Source organism: Condylura cristata, unplaced genomic scaffold (genome assembly GCF_000260355.1).
Source record: "Condylura cristata isolate star-nosed mole 26May11 unplaced genomic scaffold, ConCri1.0 scaffold00016, whole genome shotgun sequence".
NCBI lineage: Eukaryota > Metazoa > Chordata > Mammalia > Eulipotyphla > Talpidae > Condylura > Condylura cristata.
Genome location: NW_004567117.1, coordinates 259,121 through 278,080, shown reverse-complemented (window position 1 = coordinate 278,080; position 18,960 = coordinate 259,121). Strand labels below are relative to the sequence as shown.

The 18,960-nt window shown below is 39.9% G+C and overlaps 1 pseudogene; it reads right to left on the bottom strand.

Moving 5' to 3' along the window:
* Positions 1 to 16,647: 16,647 nt before the first annotated feature.
* On the bottom strand, positions 16,648 to 18,477 carry LOC101618365 (annotated as a pseudogene).
* Positions 18,478 to 18,960: the final 483 nt, after the last annotated feature.

The following is an 18,960-nucleotide window of genomic DNA, read 5'->3' as shown; positions in this document are numbered from 1 at the left end:
AGCAGGTCCTAGCAGATAACAGACTGCTGGGGGCTGTGCCTGAAGCTCAGACCCAAAAGGTAAAAGATAAGGACCTGGAGGTGTAGCTCATCAGGAATCTCAGTTCCTTTCAGATTCTATTCAAAGTCAACAAACAGGCTCACAAGGAGTGAGCCCCTCCCAAAGAGAAGCCATCTATATCAGGGCAGTCTCTTCACCAGCAAAGGGCAGCAGCCCACCTGTGACTATGCATGCGCTTCTTTCCACCCACTCTCTCACTTTGCAAGGCAGCAGTCTCCTGCTTGCCCTTGACCTGTACCATGTCAGGACTTCTCTGCACTGACCTTCCTCAGGGAAGGCCACTCCCCTAAGGCTGCCTGCCTGCAGCTATGCAGGTCCCTCTTGCTGCAAACCTGTCCCTTTCAGGGCAGCTCTTCTTGTCCACTTGTGCCTATGAAAGTGTCTTTTCCTCTCCTGTCTTTCTAGCAAACTTACTTTTTAAATATAGCTGAGTATCTGTCTCCTGGAGAATCTTGCCATGTGCTGCTGAAAGGGTTGCTCTGGTGAAACCTTTCCCAGAGGGAAACCAAGGACCTGGAACTCCAAATTACAACATCATGGCTGACTTCATTAAGAATGTAAAGCAGAAAATCCTTAAAATTATGTCACTGCTGGTACACTGCCACAGTCTCAAGGACCAAGAACAAAGGTCTGCTATGGAGAAAATCTTGTTGTTCAGTCTCTCTTGATGCATCACTTTTATTGAATTAAATCGCATCAATGTCTTGTTATAATTCATCTTAACAATTTCATAGTTCCAATTTGACCAATTTCATAGTTCCATTTTTTCTCCCATTCTTAGAGTAGTTCTAATTTCCCTTGCTTTGTAAAAGCATGAAATACTACATAGCTGGTTCCGCTAGCTAAATAAATGGCATTAAATAGAAGAATATTAAGCAACTGTTTTCCTTCTCTAGATGAATTTTAAACTCACTTCATATGTCTAGATAGATTTCTGAAAGCCTTCTTTATCTCACCTGGCTCCTACTATACTACTTTTGAGAAGTGGATTGAACCCAACTTACTTGGAACCAAGCTATCCTGAGTACAGCAAGCAGTTTTTGGTCTCTGGAATATGCTCTGGAGTGTTGAGAAACTGGTGGTCACTGACTTTGTGTACTCCAGAGTGATCTCATTCCCTGGGGGTGAGAGGACATTAACTGGGGTAGGTGTTATCCAAGGGGCATAGCAGAAGTGGGTATATGGAGAGATAAGAGAGGAAGAAAAGTTTTAGGGTATTTAACCCAAGCAATCAAAGAACTGACATTTAGGAATAACTTGTAGGATCAATTTCTGGTTATGTGTGGATGTAGGAAAACCACACTATTCAAAATCTAAGGAGATACTACATACATGCCTGAGTAAGAGACCAGGAAAGATATGATAACTTGCTGGTCTTTGTCATGGCTGCTACATGGTATGCATGACATGGAAAAGGATTGACTTCCTTTATAGTACCTAGGTAATTCATTGTCTATTGTGTATGGCCTAAAATGTGTATTTAGCAATTTTGATACTCTCAGAGATAGAAAAGCAAATACCCCGATACAGAAACATAACCATAAAGTCTTCTACTATGAGGGCATTTTGATTTTGCCACGGCTTTTCATACAATGGTCCTGATATTAAAGTCAGAGAAGTCCACAGTGAAGAGATTCTCTTTTAATGCTGTGGTTAAATATAAGGAGTAGGTACTATTCCTATGTCCTTTTTCTGCATCCATTTCATAGGTAAGAAAATGGAGAGGCAGAGAGTTTAAATGATTTATTTTCAAGGTCACCCAGCTGTTAAATCTGACTTGCTTCAAGGTCCTTCTTTTATGCCAAAGGGCTTCTGGAGGCTGAGCATCAAGATGTGAAAACAGCAGGACTCCAGTTTTGGATGCTCACATTGCTGAGTGCCTCTGGCTTTACTGTGCATTGGGAAGGAAAAGAATGAGGCTGCGTCTTATATCCCAATACAGGGTCATGAATTTCTCTTATAATTAATACTAGACAGAACTGAACTGGGTAACAGCTGACCATTGCATACATGGACTCGAGTGGGATATTTCAGTTTGGGCACCAAGCTGTGGGAAGACTTAGTGCCTCATACACACTCTGAGACTTTTGAGGTGCTAAATAAAATAAAACAAATTTGAAAATAGGCATCATAGGAGGGCGTGAGGTTTTATTAATCAACACTCAATTGAAACAAGAAGAAATTCCAATGATAGATGAATTTCTAACCACTCACTATTCACCTGAATCCACTTGGTCTAGCATCAGTTAAAAGAGAACTTCATGGGGTTTTGGGATATATGAAAGCAGCGTCATTTTTCCCCTGCACTACCCCCCACAACCCACCAATACACAGTAAAGCCAGAAGCACTCACCAGAAGCACTCACCAATCTGAGCATCCAGCTGCAGGGTTGCAGGTTTACAGATTTTATACATTACAGAGCAGAGCACTGCACTAACAGTATGATTGTTTACATATGGAATTAGGAAGAAATGACAATGTGATGAAATAAAGTTTCTGACAACTGTGGGAGGTTCCCCCTGTCCTCCCCACTTGTGATCCCCACTAACTTAAATCCTTTCTCTCCTTGGAACACTTTACCTTTGTGGGCACTATGCAAGCACCATTCCCACATGTCTGTCTACAATGACACTGATCTTCTTGGGAAGTGACTGCAGCTGCTTCAGAAATGCTTACTGGCTCTATACTCTGACAGTTGAACGTGCACTTGGTTATTTTGGTTTCTATTATTTTGTATGTTTCATTTTCCACAAGTCAGGAACCAAGTCTTTTTTAAGACTTATTCATAGTACATGTGGTGAATCCTTGAGAATTGGTTTTTCTTTTTGCCTGTCTTAATTCTTTGACTGCCAAAACATTTACTTCAACAAAGGCATTTACTTAAACACATTGTCATGCAAAGGGCTAGACCAAAACCAGGATGTATATAGCCCTTCCCTCAGCCCCCTTCACCATGAAGTACATTTGCTTTATGGATCCTGGTTAATTTAGATAACTGACCATTAAGGCTGTTTGTCTTCATCTTTCTCACCCTCCCTTCTTTTCTCCTTCCCTTTCTTTTTGATCTCACTGTGTCTCCCCTGGCAGGCCTTGTAGGCTATAGAACCTGTAAGTAAAAAACTTTTTCTTTATTCAGATTTTCCTGATGGTTGTTGCTAAAGGGGATCTTTCAATTATAAAGAACCATAAGGGTCAGTGCAGAAGTAAGATTGGTTTGGAAAGGGAAACTCACCGTGATTAAGGTGAGTATTTCCTGACATCATAGTTGATAACATGATGAAATTCCTGCAAAACACACATGCATATTTTAAATTGAGTACTAACTTTGAGACCATATTCTAATTTATGGTTCATTATACCTAACAGGGAGAGCCCATGAAAGTTTAATTAGTTGTTAAATATTCAGGTGGGAGACACACTTGGAAAAATTAAAGAGGTAAAGAATAGGATGACATTTTATGTTTTACACTGAATTGCCTTAAACTGCCCTGAGGCCATGAGAGGTAATTGCTGATGCAGGAAAATTTCTGCTATAAGAGATATGGAACACAATGAAAAGTTCTGCATCTGTCTACCATATTCCCCTGTGGTGGGCCTTCCTTCCTGCTTTGCTAGTCTAGATTGGGGTTCCTAAAAGACATAATTAGGGCCCCCATGTCTGTGATTCCATATCAATCCTTGCTTGTGTCTGTGACCTCATCTGGGAGTGAGTATGAGTTATCCCTAACTGTTGGAGCTACCTGAGACCCACAGCAGGGACTCAGGATTCAGTACCTAAGCATGCAGTGCACATTTTTGATCATTGTGTGACTGAATGAGCACAGCTTGTAGACATCGCTTCTCAACACCTGCTCCTAAAGGATTTCTGCTCTTCGCAGCCATGCTTAATACCCCTCTATTATTTTTTTTACCATCTATGTTTCTTTTGGACTTTGCACATATGTAAGTGTATGTAAGTACTTATGTGTGGATGTCTTGCTTATGTATATATTTGGAAGTGGGATTGGTGGTAGGATTATCTCAAGGCAATTTATGCAAAGAAAAATTTGAATAACAACCATTTAAGTAAAAAATTGACAAATAAAAATATGATAATGCATATCCCCTGAAACAGAGCCATTCAAACAAGGAGTGAGTAGTGTAGGTCTGAAGTTACTGCCTGGTTTTCCAAGTAATGAACACTTTGGAGAGTATGAAATAATAAACAAATCCTAAACTCTTGTTTACCCTACACCCTGTATTGCTGCCAAGAAAGTCAGAGGAAGACTGAACTAATAGAAGAGAAAGGCAAATAGAGTACATTATCCCCAAATGACAAGTAATCCACCAGCGTATGCCCTGTGGCAGAGTGCTTAGTAATGCCTGCTGGAGCTACAGGAAGCCAGACACATGCTTACAGCACTAGTCATTATGGAAGCAAAAATATTGTTCCTGAGAACAGAAAAGCAAATCAGGTGAAAGAGCAAAAGAAGCATGGTTTCTTTTCTTTTCTTTTTTAAGAACCTAATTCTATCAGGGAAAGTCATGGGCATAATCTATGAATAGAAATTGGTATAATTTAAAGGCTAAGCAAATAGAGAAGTTAATAAATTCAGTAATAGGGAAAGTTTGTTGAGTTAGATAGGCAAGTGATAGTTTATTATTACAGTCAGAAAAAGAATACATTCTCTCTGGAAGGTTAAAAAAACATAATTGAAAAATGATTCATTAGGAGGAATTCTGAATATAACCTTTTATTTACAGATTTGGTCCTAAGTATCTATGAGTCAAAGCACTTAAGAACTTGTGAAATTAGTAGGAAATGTGCTTACCTTTGTCTCTGAAGCAGAACTTTCTGACTGAAATGGTTGAGAAGAAGTGAGCATTGAAAGAAAAATCAAGCAATTGAACCTTGGGCCGCGGAGCACCGGAACACATGCATCATCCGGAGACATTTAGCTTGTTGTCATGACCCTGAATAAATGTCATGTGAAATGAACCGCATATTTCTGGTAATGTGAAGTCAGAGAAATGGAAATAACTAGTTAGGTTAAGACATAACTTCCCTGGGTTTAGCTAGACAAGGTTGTTTCTAATACTTATGACAAAGTTTATGGCAAATTACAGAGTTGTGACCATCATTTTAGAATTACATTTGACTTTAGAATTGAAGATATACTAAAGTTTTTGAGGAAATGATTTTTGGTAATATTTGACTCATTAACCTCACTAAGAATAAGGGAATAATCCCTTTTTCCATATTTCACAAGAACCATGAGACAGAGAGAACTGTGAACTTAAGGACACCTAAATGGAGCATAGGCCAAGACAAGAAGAAATGTTCTACCGATTCTACTCTATGTTATATGTGTTTTGTCCTGATTTCTGTGACTGGCCACAAGGAAGAAAGACAGGAGGCAGAAAGGCTGAGCAAGTAGAGTTTATTGCTCCTGGACAGCAGCTGAGATGGAGCCCCTAGGGTGGGGTCGGCAGCTGCTGCCAGCATGATAGGGGAAAAGGGTCTCTTATATAGATTCTAGGTTCAGATTCTAAAGGGATGACTCATTGCTGTGCCCCCTGATCTGAGGCCTAGTTAATTATCACCCTTAGATGCGAGGCCCAGTTTATTATTGCCCTTATCTAGTCCTACCGGTAGTTGTGTTATCGCCGCACCTGGTCATCCCCAACAATATCTTCACAGCAAATATCACTTAAGGTATTTTTTTGAAGATATTTATTTATGCTTACAGAACTGGGGTACAGGCCAGAAATGCAGGGGCAGTGAGAGTATTCACCAGAAACAGTGGGGAGCAGAACAGGTGGACTGACAAAGTACAATGCCGAGGTGAGCAGTGGGTGGGTCAGGAGAGGTCTGCCACACCGTGTGGATCACCTCGGGGGTGGGGATTGAACTCATGCTGAAGAGGCTTTTAGCTTCTTAGTGCTGTGCTTTAATCTGCTAAGCCACCAGGGAGGGCCCCACTTAAGCTATTTTTAAAGGAAACATTATTTGATATTTTGATTTTAGGGAACAATATTATTCATTTCCTATCTGCCAACTCCTGCAGGAAAAGGCCACTATTGGTATCAGGCATGTCAATCTGAATGTTTAAATGTATCTTGGGGCCAAGTTTTGGAATGGATGTGAGTCTGGGGTATGAGTTCAAGCTAGTGAATATTTCTGAAAATATTAGCACCAGTTTCAAAGTCAAAGATGTTCCCAGTTGGGTGGTCTGGAAAGGGCTGAGGACAGAGTTCTAAAATGGACTTTTATAAAGTGCCTTTTCTCTGAGACCTGTCTCTGAGAAAAAACATCCCCTGCACATACCAGACTCTGGTCATTCCAGGTTTAGGCTTATCTGTGAATGGTTGTAAGGCCCAAACAACCAGCCTGGGGTTCACACATAGATGGATATTTCAGGCTCCTTCTCCATAGAGAAGGCGGGGTAGATGGAATGGGGGAGCAGGAAGAAGAGATGGGCAGGTAGCTATCTTTTAAGCCTATGCCTTTCATTTGAGAGATTAGAAGTAGCTATTAGAGAAAGTATCAGTCCTCTTGTGTTTTTCCTTCTCACACACAGCACTTCCTTATAATCCTCTTATCACTTAGGAACCATGTGAGTGACCCAGCTAAGATGTGTCTTACAAGTCTATTCAGTTTTGATGTTGTCTTCTGAAGACAATGTCAGATTATACAGGTTAGGCTTTAGTATCCCTGAACTGCTTCCTCCCACCCCCATTTCAAATGCCAATTGCAAGTGCCAGGTTGTCTCCTGTGCTTCTGACAGACACATTATAAATCTAACTTCCTATGATTCTTCCATGGCTCACATAATTTGCTTTAATGGCTCACAGAAATCAAAGAAACACTTATGTTTACTGGTTTACTATTAAGGATACAGATGGAGAGCCAGATGAGTAAGTACACAGAAAGAGGAGAGGTCTCCAGCACAGGAGATTCTGCCCCCATGAAGCTGGGGTGTGTCACCCTTTCAGCAAGTTGCTGAAAGTTACCCATTAGGAAACTTTCTGAACCTTTAACATCTTATGGAGACTTCCTCATGTAGACATGATGGATCATTACTCAATCTTCCTTTTGCTTTCCCAGAAGGGGGCTGGAGTTTAAGGTTTCAAGCTTTTAAATTATGACTTGTTCTTTCTGGTGACCACCTCCCCTTCAGTACAGTCAGAGTTGCCTCATTATAAGAAGAGATACTTCTTATCATTTAGGAACTGAGGAGAATTTTAGAAGCACTGTGTTAGGAACTGGGGCCAGAGACCAGTATATATTTATTTTCCATTGTTTCATAAACTCACAAACATCTTGCCAAAATAAGCCATTCTAATAATGGTATTTCTTAGGCACCAGCTTCTTTCAATGTTCTAAGTGTCTTACATATGTTGATAACTGCTCTTCATTTCAAATGAGGAATATGATTTTACTGACCACATTTACCAACGAGGTTTAGCTAGAGCAGTCACTAGGAAGAGTCATGATGTCCAATTCAGTTTTATTCTGAGAATGATGAGGCACTCTTAGAATTTTAGGTAGAGGAATGGCATGAACTGATGTAGGTTTTAAAAAGACCCCACTAGCTGCTCAATGGAGAATGGATTTTAGGGCAAGTTGGGAGCAGGGTGCCAACTGTAGTAGAGAGGCTTGAGAAGGTAGTGGAAAGTAAAACAGTATAAATAATAACTATGGATAAACTGAGCTTTTGATATGAAAACATGCAGAAGGAGAATTGAAATGAGTTCAGGAGGCATTTTCACAAGAGGATCCTTGGGCATATTTGGAGGAGTTTCTGTGAGATTGGGAGTGCTTATTAGACAGGAGGGGCCCTTGGACAAAAGTGGGGACACAAGTCAGAATGACAAAATGGCCTGTTTGAGGTAATAGTCTGGTGGTGGGAAGATGAGAGTGCACTTGTTCTAAGAATGTATTTTCTCCCAGAAACAGGAGGCAAAGTTATTTTTAGTATGAGCTATAATTTGGGTGACTTCACCAACATCTGAGCTATTCAGATACGTACATACATGTATGACCAAGAGGCTTTATCAAAGTCATGCCACCTAGAAAGAAGAGGGCTAGCCAGAGACACATGTTAGCCTCTTCTCAAAAGCCAGAAGCAGCAAATATATTGTAGTTTTTGATCTCCTCTGCTGGCCCCACTTCCAGTGTTAAAGTAAATTGAAATATATTTGTACAACGCCTCTCCTTGTATAAAAAGTCCAGTGGTAGGGCCCTCCCTGGTGGCGCACAGGTTAAAGAACAGCACTGAGAAGCTAAAGCCACTTCCGCAAGAGTTCGATGCCCGCCTGCCTGGTGGGTGATTCCACATGGCATGACAGACCTCTCCTGACCCCCTGCTGCTCCCCTCAGCAGTGTACTTCGCCACGCCACTGATCTGATTATTCTGCTCCCTACTCTGTGTCTGGTGAATCCTCTCACCACCCCTGCACCTCTGGCCTGTACCCCAGCTCTGTATGCATAAATAAATAAATCTTTAAAAAAAAAGAATTATAGAAAGTATTAAAAAAAAAAGTCCAGCAGTAATGATTGACCCAGAATTGGGCCAATAAAAGATTTTTGTCTCTTTTCTGACTGTTGTTATGAGCCCCTTTTATTATTAGCATTTTCACATGTATTAACACTTTAGTCCTTATGACAACCTCAAGCATTATGTACAGAATAAAAAAAAAACTTATTCACACATTTACTCATTTATTCAGCAATCATTTAATTGTAAGCAGCTTATTTCTGGTCCCCTATAAGTGCTGGGGAGACAGATCACAGTCTGTGACAGAAATTTCAATACCTAGAAGGATCACAATGGTAAAAATGTGCACAGGTCAAGAGTATTAAGTACTGTATCTGGACTGTACATATTTGGAAAATTCAGATTTCAAAGTATCTCTTTTCCCATTAGATGTGAAGACATCTTACCTTGCCACCAGACCTTCACCATGAAGGGTAAAAAGGATTTAGTTAAGCAGATGTTATTGGGAAAAATATTCCAGAATAAAAGGAAAATAATGCTAAAAGTACATTACATTCTTGGAGTTTTAGCTCTCCCCTGTTGGGGGTATAATGAGGAGAATAGAGTGATTAGGAAATGCTGGGAGTGGAGAGAAGAAAGGGCAACCTGTCATAGGGTTAACAGTATGGATCTCAGGGTCAGCTGTATGAACTTGAACCAGTTTCCTAACCTTTTCAGGTCCTTTTTCTTGTTTAAAAAGATGCTAATGTTTTCTACCTGTGGCAGAGACACTGTGTTCTTCAAACTTCATATGTACTCTTTTCCTACTTTCTCTTAGAACTGATGGTTTGACTAGTTCTGGCTAAACGACCATGTACAGTGACAAGTCAGTGGATGCCAGTGACTCCCCACTTCTTTTACTTTTTCCTCTATAAAAACCCTGATATCCATGTATTTGGAAGAATAGACTTACAGATTCTTTGTCCCTGAATAGCAACATGAAGCAAAGCCCTCTCAGACTGATACTACACATATGAGAAATAAATCTTTATGTGTTATGTCCTAGATATTTTGGGGTGAATTTGTTTTGGTAAATTTGCCTGCCCTATCTTAATTAGTACATTACTACCTAGTATTTTAAGGATCAAATAGATTGACACTTGTCAAACTTTTAGAATACCATGCATATAAAAAATGTTTGTTACAGTAAATACAAATACAAAGAATGGGTCATGATGAGGACATAAGGTAAATAAAGACAGTATATTTGGATCATGAAAACTCATGTATCCTATAAAGACATCTGCTTTTTAGTTAGATGAGTGTGTGAAATTTGGGGTAAGAATTTTGGGTAGAGAAATTAAGAAAGCAGTGCCTTACTCACACATAGTAAATGCTTAATACTGACTATTTCACACAGTCTCCTAATTGTGGATGTTTCCCAATTTGAGGATAGAGGCAGAAGGGGGCAGGGTGACATCAATCATATCCTGAAGCTGATACTGTTAGGATTACATTGATTTATTGTGTGCAGAGTATGGCCATCATGGCTAGAGGAAGTTGCAAAACAAAGGAGAATGTAATATTAGGACATAGAGTTAACATGAGGAGAATCTTTTTGGAGCTGAAGGCACACAGGAAATTCTTCAACTCAGTCCAGATCTCCTTGTTTCACAGAGGAAAAACTGACTTCAGAAAGACTAACTTGCCCAGGATCAAGTGGCTATTCCTTGCTATGTGGAAGTTAGATCTGTATTTATTCATGCTGTTGACACTTCTGTCTTCTCAAGAGGCTCACAGTAGCAAAGACCTCCTCTTCCTTCTCTTCAAGTAAACTTAGTTTTCCTGTTTTCATTCACTTCATCTCAATAATCACTTATTGTTTCTCTTCCTAAACTTTTCTACAGTTTTTATATCCTTCCCAGATTATGAATCTGGAAATAGTCAGGGTCCCATTGAATGAAAGAACTATTTCAAAGATATGGGTAGAATTCAGTGATGCTGGCCCTCCCTGGTGGCACCTGCACTGCACTAAGAAGCTAAAGCCACTTGAGCGTGAGTTCGATCCCCACCTGCCACAGAGGTGATCCATATGGCACAGTAGACCTCCCCTGACCCACCCGCTGCTCCCCTCAGCAGTGTACTGTTCTGCTCCCCATTCTGTCTCTGGTGAAGCCTCTCACCAACCCTGCACCTCTGGCTGGTACCCCAGTTCTGTATGAACAAATAAATAAATCTTAAAAAAAAAAGAGAGAGAGAGAGAATTCAGTGAGGCCAAGAGGAGGAGTGGAATAAAAAAACTGAGAAGCACAGGATCTGAGGGGATGGCAGAGGACAGCAAGGTGACTGCTCTTGGCAAGGTTTCTACTAGTGTTTACCTCCCAGGGAGGAGCTGGGGGCAAGAAAGCCCCTTCTTTCTCCCTCCTATTATGAGCTGTCCTGAGGGTTTAATCAAACCAGAAGAAATGCAGTTCCCTACTCCTGGAATTCAAAGCTGAGTGTGTAACTGAGGACACCCAGAAACCCTAAACTTAACACATATGCTATGCTTAAAGAGGAGAAAAATTGATACTTTTAATAAAAGTTTTCCAATTAAAAAAACCCTAAATTACCCATCCTCTTACGGGCAAATGACTAACTGAATAGAGTTAGCCTGAAATGGGGCCACTGAGGCCAGAAAATTGTTTTCAGGTCTAAGGTAATTTATGGCAGGAAACAACAAGAAAGGGCTAAGTCAAGTCTTGGGCAGACTTGTGTGTGCCTGTACAGGTGGGGAGATCATCCTTAGCAAAGAAAAATGCAGATTTTTATCTTGATTTGTAATTTTGTATCTCTGTATCATCCCTGTATCATCAGGGAGTGGGGAGAAGGCATCTGGAGAGGCAAAGGGAGGTTTCCTGTACAGGCACACACAAGTTTAACATAAACTGGCCTAGGAAGAATTCTCAGAGGTCTGTGGGTGTTTGATTCCTAGAATGTATCACCCAGTAGTACCTTATACCCTACTCACCTCTTAGACAAGAGGTGCTCATCTCTGTCCCCACACCCCCACCCCGCTCCTGCTCTCACAGTCTGTGACTATGTATGGTGAATGGTGCTACTTGCATCATTCATTCCACAGTAAAAGGGTTGTTCTGTATCTAAAGTATTTTGTGCTATTTTTAAAGGTTTAACTTCATGCACGATGGTGAGAAGGTGGCTTTTGCTTTTGGGAGGTATATATAGAGTTTTCATGCTTAACCATACAGCTTCTGGAATGTTCTTTTTATACTTGGCCAAGTTGTCTAGAATGTTTCACTCCCTGTCTTCACCACAGGGAGCTTACATCTATCAGAAAGCACAATCATATAACTTAAATGAAAAATTAAGGATCCCCAAACTTGAAAGCACAAAGGACAGATAGTAAAAACTCTGGAATGGGCTCATGCAGGATATAACTCATTTTGGCTTTGAAGTGTTGCCTAAAAAGGAAAAATGAAGCATTTGTCTTTGTTTCAGAATGCATATACACACAGCCAGTCTAGTAAATCCCAGACTCAGATATGAAAGGCACTCACAGGTGCCTTCAGTTTAAAAACTCTGAATACAGATTAATAAATTGAAACCTGGGGAGGTAAATGTCTATTTCAATGCCATCCTACAAGGCCAAGTAACTGTGTTTCATAGATAACACATATTCTACTAGAAACCCAAGTTTCTTTTTTATATAAAAGTTAAATTACTCCATGACACTGTTGGAAGTCTGACTTTCTCCAAATTTCTGCAAGGATTTCATAACCAGTATATCTCATGCTGCCAGACTCAAAGCTCTGTTCCAGGATCTCACCTTTGCCTTGACCCTTGTATTGGGCTGGAGGCTCATGGCTGTTCCTACTCTACTTCCTGCATGGCAGCAGGCCAGGGCAAACAGGATCATAATAAAGCTCAGCTAATCAGACTATTCACTCAACATTTGTTGAGAGCTTATTGTGTACATGACAAGATTTTGGGTGTTGGATAGTTAAGTGACAAAAGTCACCACCCTCCTAAAACTTTCATTTTACACCAGTCTCATTTGTCCAAAGGCCCTTGTTTCTGCTACCTTTAGCTGACATCTTCTTGACTAGTCCCTCAGAGTGTAGTCCATCATCCTCTGCAGCTGGGGTATTTGGCCTCCTTACTTTCATTATCCATGGACCAGAGGAAAACAGAAAATTGCTCCCAACAATTAAAAATTCTGTCCAAGAAAAACTTTCATTTCTTTAATTGTGTTTATAGAGAAGAGCTTTAAAAACGTTGTTTTCCCATGAGCAGCCCCAGCTACATTACCTGGAAACAAGTCTCAACACAGCAAACCTGCTGGGGCAGATTCCTGGGTGGGGGTTGGGGAGCATAGCCATCTGTGGCTGCACAGGCCCTCCAGGTGTTCCTGATGCCCCAAGATTTTCACTCCCACTGAGTGATTTAATTACTACACATTACCTTCATCCTTCTGTTCCTCTAGGCCTGCTGTTTGTCTTTGTTTAACCAAGGGGACTAATAAAGTGCTTTCTCAAAGCAAAAAGAAAATTGTTTACCTACTTTCAGTAAGTTCAAGAAAAAGGAATTATATAAAACTTCTGACTTTTAGGAACACATTACTCATGTATTTTTGAAAATGATGTATCTAATTGTACTGTGTTTAGACTTCACTGAATATAAGTGATGTAATAATTTCAAATATCAGTATTTAGTATATTGTAGGAATGATATCTTTTTGAAGTTAAATTTTTGATGAAAAGTGCTAAAAGTTCTGTGAGAAATGTAAATGGAACACAATCTTTCAAAATTTTCTAAGTGGGATTTGAGCAAAAAATGTTGAAGGACAACCAGTCTATAGCAAGAAAGTAACCCTTTTCCCCCAATACTTTGGGGTCTGAGATGGCACATTCACTCCATCTCCACACTCTTCAGCTTATGGTAACTTGTGCCAACTGCCTCAGTGGTGGGAGCTGGCAGAAGCAGTGGTCTTTCAAACTGCTGCTCCATCAAAAGTCAGCTGTCAGTTTGCTCCTCAGAGCTCAGTAACTGCCTTTATTCCAGTTGTGGCTGTTTTTCCTCAAAGGCCTTTCATGTTGCAGTGTCATTCCTGGATTGTGGAATTGACCAATCAATCAGGTGTGAGCTATGAACTGATTGATGCTAAATGACTTTTGTTACTAGGACCCACACTCTCACCATTAGTCAGTTGTGGTGATTGCTCTTCAGAGCCCTTTTATGTAAAGTGCAATTCTTGGGTTGCAGAAAGGACCAATGAAGTGGTATGGGCTGATTGGTAAATGGTTCAATCAGCATCATGATTGGAAGATGGCCCAATCAGACTTGTGAGTGGGACACCCTGAAAGAGGGTATAATCCAGGATCAGAGAGGGTTGAGGGAAGAGGAATGATGCCAGCCTGGGGAAGAGGACACCAGCCTTTGGAGTTGGAGAAAGATGATATCAACCCCTGTAGAAAAGATGGTTCTAGCTTCTGAAGGATGAAGAAAAGAAGTATTCAGCAGCTGCCCTTTGTAAAGCTGAAGGGCTCTGTCATAGACTGGGCCTCATTCTTGTTTTTGACATTGCCTGAAAGGAGCAGCCCTGGGCCTGGTGTCTAAGAGAGCTGTTTGTTGTTGATATAACCCAACAACTCACAAAGAGCTGTTAACAATAGGTGTCTCTGGCACTGCCTCTGTGTGACCAGTAGTGGACACCAATACTAGTTATTGCTGTCCAGCGTCTATCACTAGTGAGTCAACAGCTGGCCACTTGTGGATAGAGTAAGTTCTCCCCCCCCCATTTGCAAAATAAACCCCATGACTGTTGTTCCTGGAGACTAAGGTCATTTCTTTTCTTTCTTTTTTTTAATATATGACCCCATTTATTTAAAAATAGTTTACATATTTTATGTATCCATAAAATTTTTATGGTTACAAAAGAAAAATGGAGTTACTACCGAGTAATAAACTGGGAGTAAGATGCAGAGATGACTTCATTTTATAATGATCTACATGGTTTTGTATGTTTTACTAGGTATACTTTGACTAGGGAGACTCTTATTTTATAATTAAAGATTATAAATCATTCTTTTATGCTTCTAAGAGCTATATATATGTGTGTGTGTGTGTGTATGTATGTATATATAAAGTAAAATGACTTGAGGTACTACATATTTTTACAAATATACTTTTTTTTTTTTGAAAATATACTTCTAATAGTTACTTGCAGGGCTACATCCATTTAACAGTTTTGATTAGTATAGCAAATAATGCTATATATACTTTAAAATGTTAAACATTTACCTCAATGAAATGCTTGAGGATTTTTCTTTTTCAAACTCATTCTTAAACTACAGAAGTATTATTGCAGAAAAAAATGACAAAAAACTGTTCAAGAGAAAAGTTACCATTATTAATGTTTTGGTATTTTCTTTTTCCTTTACATATACACAGTACAAACTGTAAGTAAAATGTGTTTACAAGGCTGGGATCATACAACTCTCTATCTTGCTTTTAAAAATATGTTTCAGATATTTGAGATATATTATTGATTTACTAAATGTATTGTACCATTCCTCAAGTTAATCTGCGGAAGGAATTTAGTTTCTAGTTCTTAAGTAAAATAGTTCATATCTAAACATCTTTTTGTCAGTTGTATCCACTGAGTTGTACAATAGATAAACATTTTCACTCCTCCACATCTACAGATGCTTCACATGTTTCCCCCCAAAACATGTCTGCAAATATTTTATCCCCATCTTTCTCCTAACCTTTTCCCTGTCTCTTCTGGCTATGGATAATAAGTCAATTTTTCACTAAGTTATATAAGTTTTGCTATATTTTGTCAGCATACATTTATTTTTGGTTATTTTTATTCCACAAGTAAGTGAAACTTTTACTTATCATAATCACTCCTAAGACTACCCATTGTGTCCCAAAAGCACTATTTTTATCTTTTTAATAGCCGAATAGTATTCCATTGATATACCTGAATTTCATTTGCATCAAGTATGAAATATTTAAGGTTTCTGATAATGGTTTTCAGAAAAATTATACCAGCTTTTATTCTTACCAACAGCATAGTCCATTCACTATTTCCTTGCCAACATTATTACCATTTTAAAAAGTCCTTGTTATTTCATAGATTGAAAAAAATTTCTGAGAATTCTCCTCCCATTACAAAAGTCAAAACCTTATGTGTTCTTTCAACAGCAATACCTTCCAATCTAAAACCAGAACTGTCAAACTCACTCTCTTTTCTAAACATTATATAGTCTCTACTACCAATAACATAAAGAAAAAAAAGCATATTTAGATCAAGCATCTTTAAATTCTTAAGAATAATCAAGTGTGTAAAACGGCTTATCTTTATTTCAGTCTTCTACAGTGTGACTTAGGTCATTGAAGTGTGATTGACTTTAGTATAAAGCAAAACTTCAGTACAAAGGCGAGAGAGTTGTCTTTTTGTATCTCTTAGGAACAAAACCCTAAAAACATTATAGAAAGTGCTGCCTTGGTGATTTAGGTGAGAGAGTACATAGTACCTGTGTCAAAATTTATTTTTGGTGATATTTAAAGTAAGGTGGTCAGCTACTTTCCTGAGCAGTGATGGGGGCTGGGGAGACCAGACACATGACTTCAGCAGAGTCCTGTGCTAGGTTAACAAAATTTAAAGCAAAAAGATCATGTCAATTTTTGGAAAAGAATTTTTTTATTCAGTGTTTAAGATTAAAAACTACAAGATTTTGCATGCAGGAGATGAGCAAAGAGAGAAGTTAAACATAAATTATCTGATTTGCTAGTTAAAATGCTGTGACTCAGAATCAAATTAATGACATAATATTTTCTTGTATGGGCTTTAGAATTTTGGAGCAAAACAGTTGTAAACAAAATGTATCATCTGAGAGCATTGTGCTAATTGGGTATATGAAATACTGAATAAGAAAGCTGATAAAGAGGCTATGGCAAATCTTGTGATTCTTTTAGGCTTCTCATAGTTGGTCACCATATGCAAGGACCTAGCAGCCAGTTATTTTATCTCTTGACTTATCTGAGTTAAAATGTAATACACTAAGTAGAAATAAAGAGACACTTCATAGATAAACAGGAAAACAAAACAGTCCCAATTCCTCAGCAGAATTTTAGTTGAACTAAATCAGGAGCAACAATGATTATTGCACAAACTGTACTTGTCACTATATCTGTTGAAATACTGAATAAGAAAGAATTTCAGTTCCAAGTGTTGTTTTCATTTTTATCATATTCTTGAGTCCTCAACCTATATATCTTCCCTTCCTTTTTAAAGTCTTCCCTCCCCATTTTCCCTCATTTCTCCAGCACTCTTTTTTTTTCTGACTGGTTCCCTTTTCTCTGAGTTGCTAGACAATGCAAGATTTGAGGGTCCTGATGATGTTGGAGGAGGATTACTAAATAAGTTGATAATCTCCAGATGGCAAGGAATGGGTAAAATTCTTCCTCCAACAATGTCCAAATTTCTCTACTGGAATGTACTATGAATGTAGTTGTTCTTCTTGCTGGCAATAGTACCACTGGGGCACTTGGGCCAAGTTCCAAATCAATACTTTCTTTTTGTAATCTTCCTTGTGGGAAACATAGTTGCTAATGAAAAATTACCATAAGTGTTGCCAGCAGTCTGTGGGGCAAACTGTCTTGCTTCCTTTAGAGGAGCACAGGAAGGGAACTGAAAGGAAGAACCATCAAGAAGATGGAATTGAATTCTCGCAATAGTGCTTTGTCCTTTTACAGGAGAGTCCCTCTTTACTTACATTTCTGCCTGTTTGACCTGCAAGGCAACAGCTTTGGCAGCTTCTGTTTCTTTCTTTGTTTTTGCAAAACAAGCAGTGCTCTCTGCATGGTCCAATGCAATCTGCTGTTTAATATGCTGTCCAGCTGCCCTGTCTTCTGCCTTTTCTGTTTCTTTCCTCCAACATTCTTTAATTATTCTTGCTTCCTTTTATAATTCAACAGTTCTTTTCCAGTTTTCCTCAATTTCCTTCCTTATTTCCCTCTCTTCTTCCTCTTTTCTGTTTTCTTCTTTCTTCAAGTTTTTTGGTGAGTCTTTCTACTCTGATGGTCAAGTCCTCTGCAGGTCTTTGATTTGAGCATCCACTGGCTTCTTGGGATGAAGTGACATGGCCTGGACTTTCTCCACCTGATGCAGATTCTGACATTGAATCAGAAGTGGGTGGTGCCTCACAAAGCTCTGTATTTCTGGATTGAGAGTTTTCAGAAGTGGTGGTAGGTTCAAAAGAGGTGAAAGATGTAGAATTTTCTGATAGGTTGCCATTTGCCACGGATGTTTCATCCTTTAAACTACCACTTTTTTTTTTAGATTTATTTATTTGCATACAGATTTGGGATACAGGCCAGAGGTGCAGGGGCGGTGAGAGGATTCACCAGAAACAGAGTGGGGAGTGGAACAGGTGGATCAACGAAGTACACTGCTGAGGGGAGCAGCGGGCGGGTCAGGAGAGGTCTGCCGCGCCATGTGGCCACCTCTGGGGCAGGCGTGGATCGAACTCATGCGGAAGTGGCTTTAGCTTCTCAGGGCTGTGCCTTAACCTGCTGCGCACCAGGGAGGGCCTGTTTCACCTTTTAATGAGTGCATCTGCTGAACTTTGTGAATTCTGTTAACAAGTTCATCTGCAGAAATACTTCCTGCTATTACTTCCAAGGAAATTCCACTGTCACCAATAAAAAAAAACAGGATGGAACACACACTACAGAATAGATTTTGAAAACTGTATGCAGGCTTCCCCTTTAGTGTCAATTTAATAGCAACAAACTCTTTGAAGATGTTTCTGTCACTTTCTCATCTTCCCAACTTGCAGCCATCTGTGTAGACTGCTTATCGTCACCTGTCAGGAACACCATGAAGACCATGCAGCTCCTCCTGACTGAGGCGATGGTGGCCAGAATAGCACCCTGGAACTACCGCATCTCTCCTCTCTGGCCCAGGCTCTTGCTCCATGCCTGCCGTCGCAGCAGTCCCGGAGCTGGCTCCCACCTCCCCCTTCTATGACTGGAAGCCTCTGCAGTCCCAACTTGTCCAGCCTTCACCTCTGGCTCCTCACAAGCATGCAAGCCTGTCAGTGGCCTCCTAGGATGCTTCTTTTCTTTTATTTTTTTTAAGATTTATTTATGCATACAGAAATGAGATACAGCCAGGTGCAGAACAGGCAGATTGACAAAGTACACTGCTGAGGGGAGCAGCAGGCGTGAGTAGGAGAGGTCTGCCTGGCCATGTGGGTCACCTCAGGGGTGGGGATTGAACTAGCACTGAAGCCGCGAAGGCTTGGCTTAGCTTAGCTTCTCAGTGCAGCGCTCCAACCCGCTGCACCACCAGGAAGGGCCTGAGTAAGGTCTTTTCAATTGTGATCTCCCCCTTCCAGAGGGAAGGAATGCTCCTTTTGCTTGTCCTGT